A 16,009-nucleotide genomic window follows, 5' to 3' on the forward strand; every position below is an offset into this window, starting at 1 on the left:
GAACGAAAGAAAAGTTGGAGATAAGTGTGGGACATAGAGGCAATGAGGATTACCAACCTATGATGTATTACCATCTTCTCAAAATCTAAATAAATGTAGGTCAAGACCCAGAGTGTCCTTTTTGTTTAGTGATAACTTCACTGAAACACATCCTCTCCAGGCATAAAACAAACCTGGTTCAAAGGGTGATAAACCTGAAGACATAACCAAGTACTGAAGTGTCATGCAGCAGCTGTTGAAAGTCAATATCTAAAGATAAACTCTATGGATGATGATAATAATCAAGGAGCAATTTTGTTGTTCAGGAGGGTGAAAAGGGCAGCAAGGAAGCAATTTTGAAGAGGCATAAGGCAGCTAAAGGCAGGGAGTGACTGGCAATTGAGGACTTAGGAAGTCAGGTGTCGTGGAAATAAGTGACCCCTTTGTGACCACCTGTTCCATGGTGTATAAATCTCCCACACAGGTCATAGTGCCTCAAGAGACAGTTCATACCAAACTCAGACCAGATCTTGTGCTGTGGTCAGAAACACAGCAGACTGTGTTGTCAGTCTTTTCTCTGTTGGGTGAATTGGGTATTTGGTTCAAAGGAATTGCTGTCAGTATCCGTCCTTAAGGATGTATCTGATACCATTAGTAAGATTGTGAAGAGAGGGCAGAAAGCCTCTTGGGATAGAATATGTGTCCAGGTAATGTCAGGGCTGGAGACTGGTTGTGTTATGGGCCCCCAAAGATTTATGATGGCATGGCCTGATAATTCCTGCCATATGACAGGGCAGGCTAGATAGAGCTTCCTTAGGAAAGCTTCTCAATTCTTTGGCATATTTCATTGTGTATTTTGGTAACTGCTAGTTAAAACCTCATCAGCCAATGAGTTAAACACTTTTTAAAGTTATTTTGTTATTGTTTTATCGATGTGTTATGTGTGTTATGTGTGTGAATGTCCTGACGACAGTAGCTGTACAAAGAAAAGATATTACTCACACTGTGGGGATTGAAACCTGTTTATACACTCATTGTGGGGACGTGGCCTTCATTGTAAGGACCAGACACTTTAAGGAGAAGACCTGGTTTAAGGTTAGGGTTACTGTAGGTTAAGTCTCCAGGAAATTGAATAAATGTGTAATGAAAGCAAATGTCTGTGTGCATTCACCAGAGGCAGATAAGCTCTGTTTTCAGGTAGGTTGCATGGTCCACAGTGTACTATTATCAACTTGTCATACACACTCACATCTGTCACTGGTCTCACACACACACACACACACACATTCATAAGAGATCCGTTTGCAGGCACAGAAACATAATCTCTTCCATAGCACAAACACATTTGCCCAACTATCTTTGTACAAACGCTCACTTTTTGCAAACACATTTCCTACACTCTTACCCGAACCCTAACCATCACAACCAGAGGTGTGTGTATAGATCCCCAAAGCATCAATACTACCGATAATGAAGTTTTTTCATTATTGATTATATTAGCAATAGGATAGATATCAACATCACCCCCAGGGTTTACGGAGGATTACCACCTGTTAATGCACTAAAACTGGAACTGTCACTCCATGTATCATTCAATCATAGGGCAAAGTCGATCAGTGGAAAGATATGACATCTTAATCAACAGTAGTAACTTGTCAGATGAAAGAGTACAAAGTAGTTTTGAGCATCAAACTGACCAAAATTTTTTACATAAACGTTATAGCTGAGTAACTGCACAGCCACTAATTTGTGTTCACATCACATTTATTTATTTTTTTACCCACGACTACTGTAATTAACACTGAGTAACTGAGTTCTGCTTGATATTGGATTGTTTAGGAGTAGGGTTGCAACTAGGGACTGTTTTTATAGTTGATTAATCTATCAATTATTGAAATGATTAATCAACTAATCGGATGATAAATTGCACAATAACTGAATGGCTTTTACCTGACTATCATGTTTTAAAATTAGCTTAAGGTTGTTTAAGGCATGCACTATCTAACAAGAAAAACATTTAAAAAATGATTACTTCAATCAAAAACATGTTATTTTACTTGTACAAACTGAACACATTTTTTATGAACAAACTTTGCTGCTCATTAGATTATAACAAAAACTTAAGATATCCTATTTTTGGCAAAGTTCCTATAAAAAAAAAAAGATCAAGTATTCATTTTTTCACTGAACCAAGGACAAGCAGCAGCAATAAGAAACTACAGCAAGACAAAGGACACTACACAGTACCCCTAATAAAAACAAAAGGGAATTTTGTGCATGACATTTGTCTACAGTATCTTTTGCAATATGCAACATTAAGTATATTACAGTTTATTTGAACTTAAGAAACTCAGCATCTCCACATGGTCTCCTGTGAGGCTTGTTCAGATATTCCCTGCTGCAGAAAAGATTCTCTCTGATGGGCTGGATGTAGCAGGAATCTTTGAACGTACATTTTTGTTGTCAATCAGTTACTTAGCTCATGTTGCATTCAATTGCTCACAGAAATCTGATAAATCTGAACGATAAAATGCAATGAGCATTTATCGACCTTGGGGATACAAGTGCATTGGAATGCAGCATCAGATCCAAAGCAAGAAAATTACATACGATACTGTAACCAAATAATAATCGATAATTAAAAACATTGGCAGCTACTTTTGTCATTGATTTTTGTTGACTATGCAAATTATTCGTTGCAGCCCTATTGAGCACTGACTTTGAACATTTCCAGAGTGTGAATACAGGGCTGGGGTAGAGAGGAGACAGAAGAGATGGACAACGTCTTTGCAGCATGCAGAGACAGAGAGAGCATAAAGAAGGTGCAAATGACTTCAGATTTAAAGGAGAAAGTAAGGCAGGAACAGAGACAGACACTGATGTGAACCAGCCCAGGACTGAGCTAACGGATATGTAGGCCACAGACTGAGGGGCAGTTTCACTGTTTGATCTAAATCTGATCAATTTCAAACACAAGTTTGAAACCTGGTATAAAAGAACTGACAGATGAATTAATACAGGGATTGCCACTAACAACTACATTCATGTATTCTCTTCTAATGCTGGTTGTAGGATCAGCAGTAAAAACATCACTTTCAGTTCGGATACGATTAGGTTTTCTGACGGAATCAAACTGATCAGTTTGTAAACAAATTCCTTCCACATCACTTCAATCAGCAGCTGAGGTAAAGTAGGTTTTTCCACAGCAGTCAGACATTTATAGATGAAATAATTAACACTAAATAGCATATATGCCTCATGTTTGGTTGCAATTAAAATATGTTTAGACAGAGCTTATTAATAATATACTGACCTGCTAAATCACAACATATTCCTCTCTCTTATGCTGTTTGATCACTGTTGATATTGGCTTGGTTTTTGTTATGATTTTGGTGTCTTGGACCCAAAATGCAGAGATGACTGGAATTGATAAGAACAATAGTTTATTCTCTAACACCGGTTACTGAAGTACAAAAAAACTGACTGGATAACTAAACATCTGCTCACTAACTGAAGACTGAAGCATATCAGACAGAAGAATGAGCAGAGTGCCAAGCCAGAGTGAAAAGCGAGAGGGAATCTTCCGATCCTGAAGATCATCAGCACATGGCTTAAATAGACGGCATGATGACTGATGCAGTACAGCTGCATCTAATCAGCTCCTCAGCTACACATCTCTCGCCAACATCACTGAAAGAGAGGGAGACAAACACAAGAACACACACACAAAGCTACCAATCCTGACAGGTTTTGACTTAACCCTTAATTTTGTGGTATCGCCCGCGCCTACAAACAGAAGAAGAAGTGAAAATAAGGATCTCAAGAAATCTTCTGAAAAGATAATACAAAAACCATCACCTCTTTCTCCATCTGTACCTCACTCACACATACAGTGTATTATTTCTGCTTACTGTTCTCTCTCTGTGTGGGCTGCTGGATATTTCTGTGTGACAGTGCACTTAGCTCTGATTTGTTCGTGCGGATTAGACCGAGCGGTGCGTTAGCTGGTGCTCAGCACACCACACACACACACACATACGCACACAGAGCGCGACAATTGGTTAGACTCCCTGAGGTTCAGTTTGAGCAGGCTCATCCTTCCAGAGGTCATTAACCAGTCCTTGCGCACACACACACACACACACAGAAGTACAGATTAAAAGCTGCAAACACACACTCTCACACATTCGCACAGTGCTATGCACTTGAACTTGCTATGGGAGGTGTCAGCTGTTAATGCAAAAAATGAATTCCAGACATTACATCTGCCGTCACTTAACTGTGACATTGTGAACTCTGGTGTTTGTGTGAGTGTGTGTGAGAATGACAAGAAAGAAAGACACAACTAAGGGATGGATGTGGGACTTTATTTTCTATGTTTTATTTTAAAGATACCATGTGATACACATCTGTACACAAATGAGTAGAAACATCTTGCAATACAAGGACTGGGTGAATAGCACAGCACAGGGTTTTGCTCTTTAAATATAAACATTTTTAATACATGAGGTGTTTCCAGTATAAAATACAGATCAGTAGATAATGAAATAAATCTACCTGAAATATAACATCAGGGCAGCTAACACCGGAGATTAGCACAATAGGGGTGTGACATTTTAGGAAAAGTTCAGCTTGCCAAATGTTCCTGTAACATAGAGGCTTTAGGTAAACTGAGCAGGTCTTTGAATCTAACATGTCAGTTAGTCATGTGTTATAAGGTTTTTAGCTGCACCTTGCACTGTGAATGAATGAATAATAACAGAATTGAAGGTTCCCTCCATCATACACTATAGAAAAATGGCAGAAACTGCAATAGGCCACACATTGAGCCCACTGTTTTTGATGCTAAAACCAGGAACATTAACTTTCCAATGACATTTAATCTGTAAATTACACATTTAACCACAATCAGAGTTCCTCTGTTATTTATGGTTCTTTTCATTACCATGTTTAAATCCCCAAACTCCACAATGACAGCACATTAGATGCTATCTAGATGTCTTTGTCAAATCCTCTCACTAGATTCACCAGAAAAAGAAAAAAGACTACAGTAAAACCACCAAAATCTTAAATCTACTTTTAAATTATCAACTTGACATTATTAATATTGTCTCACAGCTTTGGTGCAAAACAAAAAAAATTGTCTGTTTACAGGTTAAGTCAAACAGCATTTATGCTGTCAGGGAGGTGACTAGCAAGCCAGTAAACCCCTTTAAGCTAAATAGTGTGAGTGCCCTTTAGCCAGTGCTTCACCCACATGCTGCAACAGTACTGTGTGGAATACTGCCAGTCACAGGTGTTCAGAAAATCTTTATCAACAAAATTAACTGACTACTGAATTACCATTTTCACTGACTGAATCAGTATTGGAGCTCCTCACGCACGGTGACAGAGGGAGCTGTGAAAGCCACACAAATAATCAGAATCTGATAAGTCAGTCATAAATAACTGGCTGCTGAGGTATTCATCTTGTTAGTGTTTGGATATAGACGGGTTTTGTACTGAACTGAAGTTTGCAGTTTGGACCAGCAACTGCCTAAATGTACTACTGATCTGTAGAGTCCGGATCAGCACTGAACATCAGGCTGTAAACACTGATGTGTACATTTAGTAGTACTGAAGTGCTTTTGGACAGTGATGCAGCTGCTTCACTTAGGGAAAAGGTGAACCAGCTACACTGTCAAGTGACTACAAATCTTGAACCTGAACTAAACAAAGTGATTCAAATCCACAAAATATAAGTAAACACATATCATATTCTATATATACACTCACTAAAAATTATATAAGGCCTCCAATTTGAATTAGAGTTATAAGATTGACCTAAAGGCATTAAATCTTTAGTCCAAAGCACAATAACTTATGTTTGCAAAAACAAATATCATTAATAGGAAAAGGTAATCAGAGCAGTAGCCCAGCAATGTGACTAGTATAACTACACAAAATTAGTTTATTTTCCCACACAAACTGAAGCTGCAACCCACGAATCTCAAATGCAGACACTGAAGAAATATAAGTTTTAGATAGCCACATATCTGATTTTCCATAGAAAGTCATACTGCAGCTAAATACGAGATATTTTTGACAAAATAACTGCAAGACAGCACACGGGGCATACATCCCTTATTCAAAGAGCCAAAAGTATATGTTTTACTGTCCCAGTTCAGGAAAATTCAAAATACTTTGAAAGTCTTGACTTATAAAGTGATAAAACAGGAGAGGTGGAGAAAAAGGAGGAAGAAAGTAAAGGAAGGAGACAAAGACAAAGGCACTATCTCCCATTTTCCTCCACAGATGACAAGGGTAAAATAATTATTATCACACAAACAATAATCTGTCTTTCCTGTGCTGTCTCCCCTAAGTCGCATCTGTAGCTCCAGGCAGATAATATACTGGACTGCCTGAGTTGCATTTGAATATTTCTTTGGCAGGAAATCACATTACTGGCTATTAAAAACTAATTATTTGTACATAAATTCCCTCCAAGTTTGAGCCCAGTCTTGGCAGACGCCTTTGTGTTTATGAGTGTGTAGTTATATCTGTGTGGTTGTGAAGTTCGATGCTAAGGCAGTTAACGTGCGGGGCGTTGCAGTGTTGTGTTTATTAAAAACGCAGACAGCCTCTCCATCATCAACTGCATACACACACACACAAAATTGGTGTCACTGAAACTATATTTCATAGGGTAGCGCATGATAATATAATTAGCAATGCTTAGCATAGACAGAGAGAGGGAGTGTGCGCAAAGAAAAAGTTACAAAAAGATATAAGAAGAGGGATAGAGAAAGAGAGGATTAAAGTGAATAAGAAAGTTAAAAAAATTAGGCAAAAATGAACAATAGCAGTTGATGGATAAACTGAAAGAATCTTAAGAGATAGCAATAGAAGCTATATTGTGGAATCAAACTAAACAAATGGCTAGCCACCAAAAAAAAACTCAGCTTAAGAGCAACACAAAATGTCTTGCTGTTGATTTAAATATTTGCACTGTGGAAGTACACAACATGTTGCTTTAGTTTGGGCCGGGTTTTAGTGTGCAGCAGTACATTATCAGCTAAAACAGCGTGTTACAGTGTATTATCAAATCTGAATCATGTTTTGAACCAACTTATTGAATCCAAGTCCTTTTGAATCTGTGTAACTGGTTTGCTTGGTGTGAACTGAACACGATTATTTTTAGTTTTTTTTTTTGTTTGTTTGTTTGTTTGTTTTGTTTTGTTTTTGTTACTGCAATAACAAATTTAATCAATGTAAAAAGATATTGCTTGATATATGAGAATGTGGGTTCTTCTAATCATGTTAATAACACAACCTGTATGTGATTTAAGGAGCGATTTTCATACAAGCATCACACAGTAATAGAAATGCACTATCACACCTAAACGAATATTCTGCTATACTAAGGGGCTGTGGGGCTTTTACTGCATATTTTGTCACTGCCTTGTGACTTTTATTAACCCTGTCTTCACTCATTCTTCCATCTGGTCCAAACATCAAAAAGTGGTTTACATACAAGTTTCATCATGCAGATATTTTATTAAAATAAAGTACAATCGTCTCCAGAAGTATTGGAACAGTGAGGCCGATTGCTTTATTTTTGCTATAGAAAACATTTGGGTTTGACATCAAAAGATGAATATGAGACAAGAGATCAACATTTCAGCTTTTATTTCCAGGTATTCACATCTGGATCTGATACACAACATAGAAGATTGTATTATTTCTAATGAAACACCAAATTTTTAGGTGAACATAGTATTTGGCGGGGGGGTTACTCCCATCAGTCTCATATTTAGCAGGTAAAATGCTTCTCTATAGGGTTTAAGTCTGGAGATTGACTTGGTCAGTCTAAATCCTTCCACTTCTTGTACCTGATGAACTCTTTTGTTGTTTTGGCAATGTGTTTTGGGTCATTATCTTGCTGCATGATGAAGGATCTCCCAATCAGTTTGGTTGCATCTTTCTTTAAATTGGCAGAAAAAATGTTTCTGTAGACTCTGTGTTCTTCTCCCAGAAGAAGCCACGTAAGTCCAAGCCATGACATTACCTCCACTGTGCTTTACAGATGAGCTTGTATGTTTGGGATCATGAGCAGATCTTTTATTTCTCCAAACTTTAGCTGTTCCTTCATTTCGGTAAAGATTTATCTTTGTCTCATCAGTCCATAAACTTCCCAGAATTTTTGAGGCTTGTCTCTGTACTTTTTCTTTTTTTTGTGCAAATTCCAGCCTGGCCTTCCTATTCCTCTTGCTGATGAATGGTTTGCATCTTCTGTTATAGCCTGTGTACTTTTGTTCATGAAGTCTTCTGCGAACAATCGATTGTGATACCTTCACCCTGCCCTCTGAAGGTTGTTGCTGATGTCACTACCAGGTGTTTTAGGGTCTTTCTTTACAGCTCTCACAATGTTTCTGTCATCAGCTGCTGCTGTTTTCCTTGGTCTACCTGTTCAAAGTGTGTTGCTTGGTCCACCAGTGGTTTCTTTCTTCTTCAGGACATTCCAAAAGGTTGTACTGGCTATGGCCAATGTTTGTGCAATGGCTCTGATTGATTTTCCATCTTCTCTCAGTTTCACAATTGCTTGTTTTTCACTCATAGACAGCTCTGTGGTTTCCACGTAGGTTACACCTCTATAGATTCAGACTGCACAGGCAAAACCTAAATCTGAAACTGAGCAAACACATGCAGCACTATTTATTGTTTGAATAGTCAGTGTAATAGGACGCACCTGGGCAACAAAACACACCTGTCATTCACATGTTCTAATACTTTTGTGCACATGAAAAACGGGTGGGTTCAAACAAAAGGTGCAATCTTCTAAGTTGTGTATCAAATCCAGATCTAAATACCTGGAAACAAAGGTAAAATGTTGATCTCTTGTCTAATATTCATCTTTTGATCTCAAACCTAAATCTTTTCAGTCTACAGCAAAAATAAAGGAAATGACCTCACTGTTCCAATACTTTTGGAGGGGAGTGTATGTTCTCAACATGTTTCATATATGTTCTCTACCAGACTTTTTCAGCTTAGTAAGTTTGTCTACTAATACGATTGCTCACTGTGTTAATATTGTAAAAAAAAATCATTCATGCTCTAGTAGTTTTTTTTAACATATATTTTCTGTTGCAAACTAATTTTAATTTCTCTGTGTCAGGGTTGGGTTGTCCTTGTCTGTGAACAGTGTTCCTTTGTTTTTACAGAACTACACAGTTAGGAATAAGCAGGTCTACAGTCACACAAAGGGAGAACACTTGTGTTACCATCTTTGGAAATGTTTTTTTTTTCTTTGCATTTTAGACTTAATGTTAAACTTCAGATAAGTCACTGTCTTAAGACAATAATCATTTCTTTTTTGTTTCTTAGTCACAATGATGTGTGTCTGTGCATGCATATGTGTGTGTGCGTGCCAGTGAGATAATGTAAGCTACCATTACTAAGAGACAAAGAGGTTAGAGAGTAGTGTTTTTCAGCATTATGTGGCACCACTGTACAGACCTTGGCTAGTTACTAATTGCCACCCTTTAATTTACTTCAGCTGCTTTTGGTCTGCCAGGAGGATGCTCATTTGCACTGATGGAGTGATCCAATTGGGCCGATTGTGCTAAACAATATCAGTCAGTGCCAGAGAAGTAATTGAATGCATTTAAATAATATGTAAATGAACTGCATTTTCAAACAATGCTAAGTCTGGGGATGGAAAAAAACAAGGCTAATTTTCCAGCACAGGGCCCAGTTAGGTTGTCTGAGGTGTGTGGTGTATGTCTATAAGATGAAACATGCTATGTTAACGCTTCAGAGGGCAGAGAGCAGACTGTGATGTGTAACTGCACCTGAGCCAGAGGTCACCACATGAAGTGCTGTTGTCATAGCAGTGTTATATGACCGACCCTTAAATCAAGGTTTGATTTTCAAATCACCAAGCCACCATAAAGACAATATTACAGCTTAAATGTATCAAGTTTCTATTTTACGCTAATCATGTGGCACTTGAGATAGCAGTTCTGAAGCAGAACGCCTCGTCTCTACTTCTTCTCTCTTCCTGTATTGGCTTTTAACAAATACTGCAGCTAAATAGCAAGATGTTAGGACAAGATTCCCCTGTGCAATAGAAATACAGGTGAAACTAAAATCCATTTTAGTTTAGTAAATCAATTTACTGAACCAAACTAATAATTTCCTCCTGTATGTGCCTTTTCCACCCCTGTAGATAATGTAAGCTGTCCTCTGTAAACACCAATGCAAACACAGAGAGGCAGCAGGCTGCATTTATGCTTGACCATAGGATTATGCACCAGAGGACTGAAAAGAGCACAGTTTTGTCTTTTATAACGAATACCATAGACATTATTTCTGACACACCATTTTGCAGCCCCTTTTGTTGGTGTCTGGTGGGACAATAGTTAATATGGACAGGTTATGCACAGTCTGCTTTCCTACAGTCTTTGTCATTAGGTGTTTTTTCCACCTAGATCTCCCTCATTAATAGCCTTCATAAATGTTTAATGGCTGGATTACTCTGGTGCTCTGTCATTGGCTTGATTTCAGCCAAGTTTAGGGTCAAACTGACAGTGGATTACTGGTTGTCTGTATGCATGTGTGTGGGGGATGTTGGCATGCCTAAATGTTTTTAAAAACGTGTTTATCCACTTGAATATTTCTGCTTGGTGCAAATATGAGTAATACAGATGATACTTATGAAGGATTTTGCATAACGGACTGTACAGTTTTTATCTCCCTCTTTCTTCATATCTTCGTAAGTGAGGTTAAATGCAAACGGAATACAGACCAGGTTAGCAAGGGGCACCTTGCAGTAGCATGCAGTAATGTACCTCCAGTAACAACACGGATGGATTTGCAGTTGGAAAGAAATGACATCAAGCAGAGAAAGTGGGACAGAGAAAGAGTGAATGAAAGCAAAAGGGAGAGAGTAGAAGCTGGCAGTGCATATTATCTAGGGTCCTGTTGGATATCATTCAGTTTAGAGACATAAGGCTGAGTTGGCTTTGCTATGGATCAGCTCTCAAAGAGCCCCAACTGAGGGCCTTGTGCTGCATGAGAGCTCAAAGGCTAGGTTTAAGATTTTCAGATTGATCCTTCAACAATATTGACATGCCTATATGTGAGAATAGGTCTTAGTTATTGTAGCTGCTCTGCAACCTGACCCTGAAACATTTCACCCAGAACACAACTACAGTGTGGGGACAAGTAGCCAATATTTTTGTTTGCCATTGTGCACCATGACTGTAGATCAGTTTCTGCTGCAAACAGTAGCATGTTGTACAACAGAAATTAGTGAATTGGAGCAATAACTTGATTGTAGTCATGCTTTCTTCCATGGTTAGAAATGTTCGTAGCCTTATCATGAATGTAATTTTATTTTTTTTGCCTCATTCATAGGTTGGCTTTTTCATTTGAAGTCGTCTTGAGAAGACCAGAGGCTTCAGAGGAGATCTGATTTGAGGTAACAGATTCCAGCACTGGATGGCAAGCCCAGCCCACTGGACACTGAGCCTGTCACTTGCAGATCAGGGGTGGTAGATATGCTGAGACTACACACCTGTCTTTCTTTATTCTGTTCCAACACAGGAGTCTGATAACTGTGACTCCTAAAACAGCTTTATGGAGTATTATTTCCTTGATTATGTCCTTCATAGTAGCAAACTGGTTACATATTATAGAATATATATATATTCTATATTATATATAGAACACACAACATACTGTGGTGATAAATTTGAGGTTACCAGGAGTTGTATTTGTCCTCTTCTTGTAAAGGAAAGTGGCTTATTCTTTCTGTTTGCTCTGTGACAAACTAAGGTCTATCCACACAGAACAGAGACGAAACTGGTATCCAGGTAATCCTGCAAACTAGCTGACCCATGGGGTCATTACTGGAAATAGTAACTGCAATATAGTTAGTATAGTATCTTATAATGCTATACATTACTAATCTCTGAAAAAAGAATTCACATTACTGCAATGCGTTACTGCTCAATAACAAGTGTATCACAGGATAACAAGTGTATCACAGGAATAAATAATTGTAAAAGTGATAATATTTTTTGTTAATATTAGATTCATATTTTTTATTGTGCTTCTATTTCTAACTAAAATGCTAAGTTGCTGAATGAACACCATGTTGAATCTTGCACCAAACAGAAACACACAAAAGAGAGTGGAAGAAGATTCCTGTCTAGCACTAACAATGTAGTGTACAATTACACTACAGACCCACTCCTTTCTTAGTGAAAGAGTGTGGGTCTGGAACCGCCACCATAGAGAGGCTTTTCCTCCAGCCTCAAAAAAGCCCAGCCAATCACGGCCAGTTGTCCAGTTGTCCAATCAGATTTAAACAAGCCTTGCACATACGCACTGGCTCATTTGTAATGTTTCTCAATGCCCGTCCCAAGCCAGCAAATCTTTCTACAACTGGCTTTTGCTGTTTACAATGTTTAAAAAAAAATATGCAGAGAACTAGTGATAACACCGTGTTTTCTCATGTTTTTACAACAAAAACGACAGCTAGCTTGTGGTAGCGTCTCTAAGCTACCTCACGCCATTTGCTGCTCTCACTGTCATTTTGCCTGCGTCATATCATTTGTTTCTCTGATTGATTTACTCTGTATGCATTGGCCCACCCCCTGGAAATCGATCTCAACTGAAGAGATTCCAGACTAATTCTTTGTATAGAATAGGAAAAGAGCTACTTAGAAATATCCTAAGTTCCCAATTGTACTCGGGCATCTGACACCTGGTGCTTCCACTGTCTGGATGGGTCAGATGAGCTGATTGGGCACAGGGGATGTGCAGGGTTACTGAGGCACATACAGAGGGAAAGACAGACAGATGGACAGATGGAAAAATGGATGTGGACAGATGTACTGAGACCTCTGCAAAGCCTCTAGGGAAAAACAGGGGAACACTGAGACTGGCTCTGGTTTGTAGACTGGCCAGCTAGGTCTTTAGTTCACAGGGTGGGTGGTTGATTGGCTGTCAATACTTTGTTTATAAGGTGGCATTTAAACAAACTAAAGCAATTTTTTGACTAGATCAAAGTGACCCTCGTTTAAAAAAAATAGTTCAGATGATATGCAGAGTTTTAAATTATTCTGCAAAGGTCTTTACTCCACAGAACTCTTTTTAGCCAAACATGGCCAAGCTGTTCTATTTTAGACCCTTATTTATTACCTTTGCATGCAAGGATATGATGGGGCACTCCAGTATAAAAGGCCTCAGGCTACAGTGTTTTTTATCATGTTTTTATTGCCTGAAATGAGAACTCTGGTAAGGATATCTTCCTCATAATCCCACTTTCAGTGAGTGTCTGATGTACTCAGGAGTGGTATTCCAAGCACAGGCTCACAGGCATCAGTCTAGGGACAATATGATTGCCAGCCTGCATTGATGGTTTTGCTCTGATGCTGGAAACACTGGTGCCTTCATTGTCCCTACCCACAATTTTAGCATGAGGGTGTGAAATTAGGCCATTTCTTCTGTCAGTATGTTTACATGACATTGTGTTAGTTTGACTTAAAATGGACTGAACATGTTAGTGCGACTGAATTTTACTGAATCAAATTTCTTTATGTCAGACTAACAGACCAAGGTAATGCGGTTGGTTAGTGAGCTAATCCTGCAAGTGAACACCTTAATAATTGACACAAATTGGCCTAGGCACTCTGCATGTACTCCACAGTTCATGCCCGGGGCTTTGAATCAGAAATCAAACAAAATGGCAGGAGAAGAAGGTTAAAACAGACAAAAACAAACATGGCAAGTGCTTAACTGTGCATGTAAACAGGCTGAGTGTCTTTTCTAACTGCTGTCATTTTGCATTACTAGTTCTCAACTTCTGCAGCATTATCTTCTCAATAGGTGACTGGAGTTTCAGACAAAAACTGTAAAACAACTTTGTATCTTCTGATGGACAATGAGTGAGGAGCTGTAGTCAAGTGTTTTTCTCAGTCAGCTTCCAGTGACTGCTGCAAACATTAGTGCAGTGGGGCTGTTGCAGCTGGCTAATCAAGATGAGACAGATTACTGTGAAGTAATTCTGTTCTCACTGCAGCCAAGCTGTTCTGTTTGTTACCTCTACTCTGTGTCTGGTCCACAATACAGTCCTTTGCCCTGTGGGAGTGTGAATTTATTGCTTACCCTTTGTCTGTTTGTAATGTAAAGGAAACAAAAAAGAAGCAACATGTCCTCAAATATTTTCTGCAATAGTCCTAAGGGCTCTGGCATGGAGTGTGGTGGGCCTGCCGTCATCCCTTTCCTCATTCTTACACACTTACTCACACTTACTTTACTCACACTTTTGTCTTTAGAGTGTTGAAGCCAATTACATGTTTACAGACATCCATTCAGCTACAATATGACACTTAATGTAAGTGGACATAATGCTCAAACCACTATCCTTTCTGTATTTTTTTACATAATTTCCCAGTCTTCATGGCCTTTTGGTTGGAGAGTTTGATCTAGTGAAAGACTCACCCCATTCATGCCAGCTGGCACTTGATGTCCGGCCTGAACTTCATGCTCATGTCTGTTTGTGCTACAAAATGCTAGCTAGCATCTTTGGCAACACTGGTCAGCATTGGCAAAGAATACGAGGTATTGTAGCAACCCTGCAGAAATAGTTTCAACTTTACTGTGAACAGAAGGAATAGCATTTTCTTAGTACTATAGCACATGTCCCTAAAAGAGCTTGGCTTTGGTATACGTGGTAAACACTGAAGATTGTTGGAACGTCCACAAATTGGATGCGTTTCCTTTTAAATAACATTTTCAAGGTGCTCATTGTCCAGAAGGCCTCCAGTGTATAGTTTTCAGGTTGACCCACCTTGTACAGCTTTTAGTGATCTGTAGAGTGTGTACATGATCACATGTCCCATCAGTCCTCTCCTTGTCAGGTACCATTTGGCAGTGAGTCTGTCAGCCTGTTTATCAGATCACACTGGATGTTTTCAGTCTAGCACTGACACAGATTTGCTTTTTTGAAAGTCCATTTGACAGTATCAGTCTCTTATATGCTTTGTCCCTAACTAAATACATTCAGCAAATTCATGAACATTTTGTCTATACTGCAAAGTAGTATACTTCGATCTGTGGTGCAGTAATTGTATCATATTACTACAGAGACCCGAGTGCCTTTGTAGATTGTGTCTGCCATGTATGTTCAGGCACTCAGGGCTTTTGCCAAGGTGGCCTGGGTATCTGAGAGAATTTTTCACACAACTTTATGGTTTGCACATTCACCAGGCAATCTTTGCTGTAAGATCACACTAAAGCTGCACTCAGCAGTATGTCTAATTATTTAAATAACAAATTGTCCTATCTCTATATGCTCTGTACCAAGCTGCCATGTCTTTCTATCGGTATTGCAGGTTATGTGTCAAATTACAACATAATCCTGGATGACTTTACCCATTTATCTTTGAACCTGCACTCAGCAATGTCTTTGCTACTGTCTGCACTGTCATTCAGTCTAAAAAAGGCCACACATAGCAATCCCTGTGGCCAGCTGTGGTATTTAGTGTTTGGCTTAAATTGATCAACATTGCTCAAATGTATACATATCTGTTTACACCAGAGCCCTGTGTCATTTCTAAAGCTGGGGGAGGAAGTTCATCATATTTTTCCGTATTGATCATCTTGTTGTTTACAATTTGAATAGTATATGTGACGTGCAGGGGGTACTCTTTCTTTTAAGAAGAATGAGAAAATTCTCCTCCATGACATGCACAACTTAAACACTGTGTCATTATGTATGTATCGCTTGCATGTCACACCCTTTTGTGTGACTCTTCAAATTAATACACATTTGGATCTCTAGATTTTTTTTTAAAGTGGTAGTAAGATTTTTTTATGCAAACATATAAGCTATATTAGGTTCCAACAGATCCCTGTGATGACGATTAGGAATAAGCGGGTATAGATAATGGATGGATAGATGGGCTATATTTTGGTAAACATTATTTGTCTGGCATTAGATCAAATTTGATGCTACCCTTATTTCTGGGTATTAAGTATA

The sequence above is a fragment of the Mastacembelus armatus genome, chromosome 6, assembly GCF_900324485.2.
Source record: "Mastacembelus armatus chromosome 6, fMasArm1.2, whole genome shotgun sequence".
Classification (NCBI taxonomy): domain Eukaryota; kingdom Metazoa; phylum Chordata; class Actinopteri; order Synbranchiformes; family Mastacembelidae; genus Mastacembelus; species Mastacembelus armatus.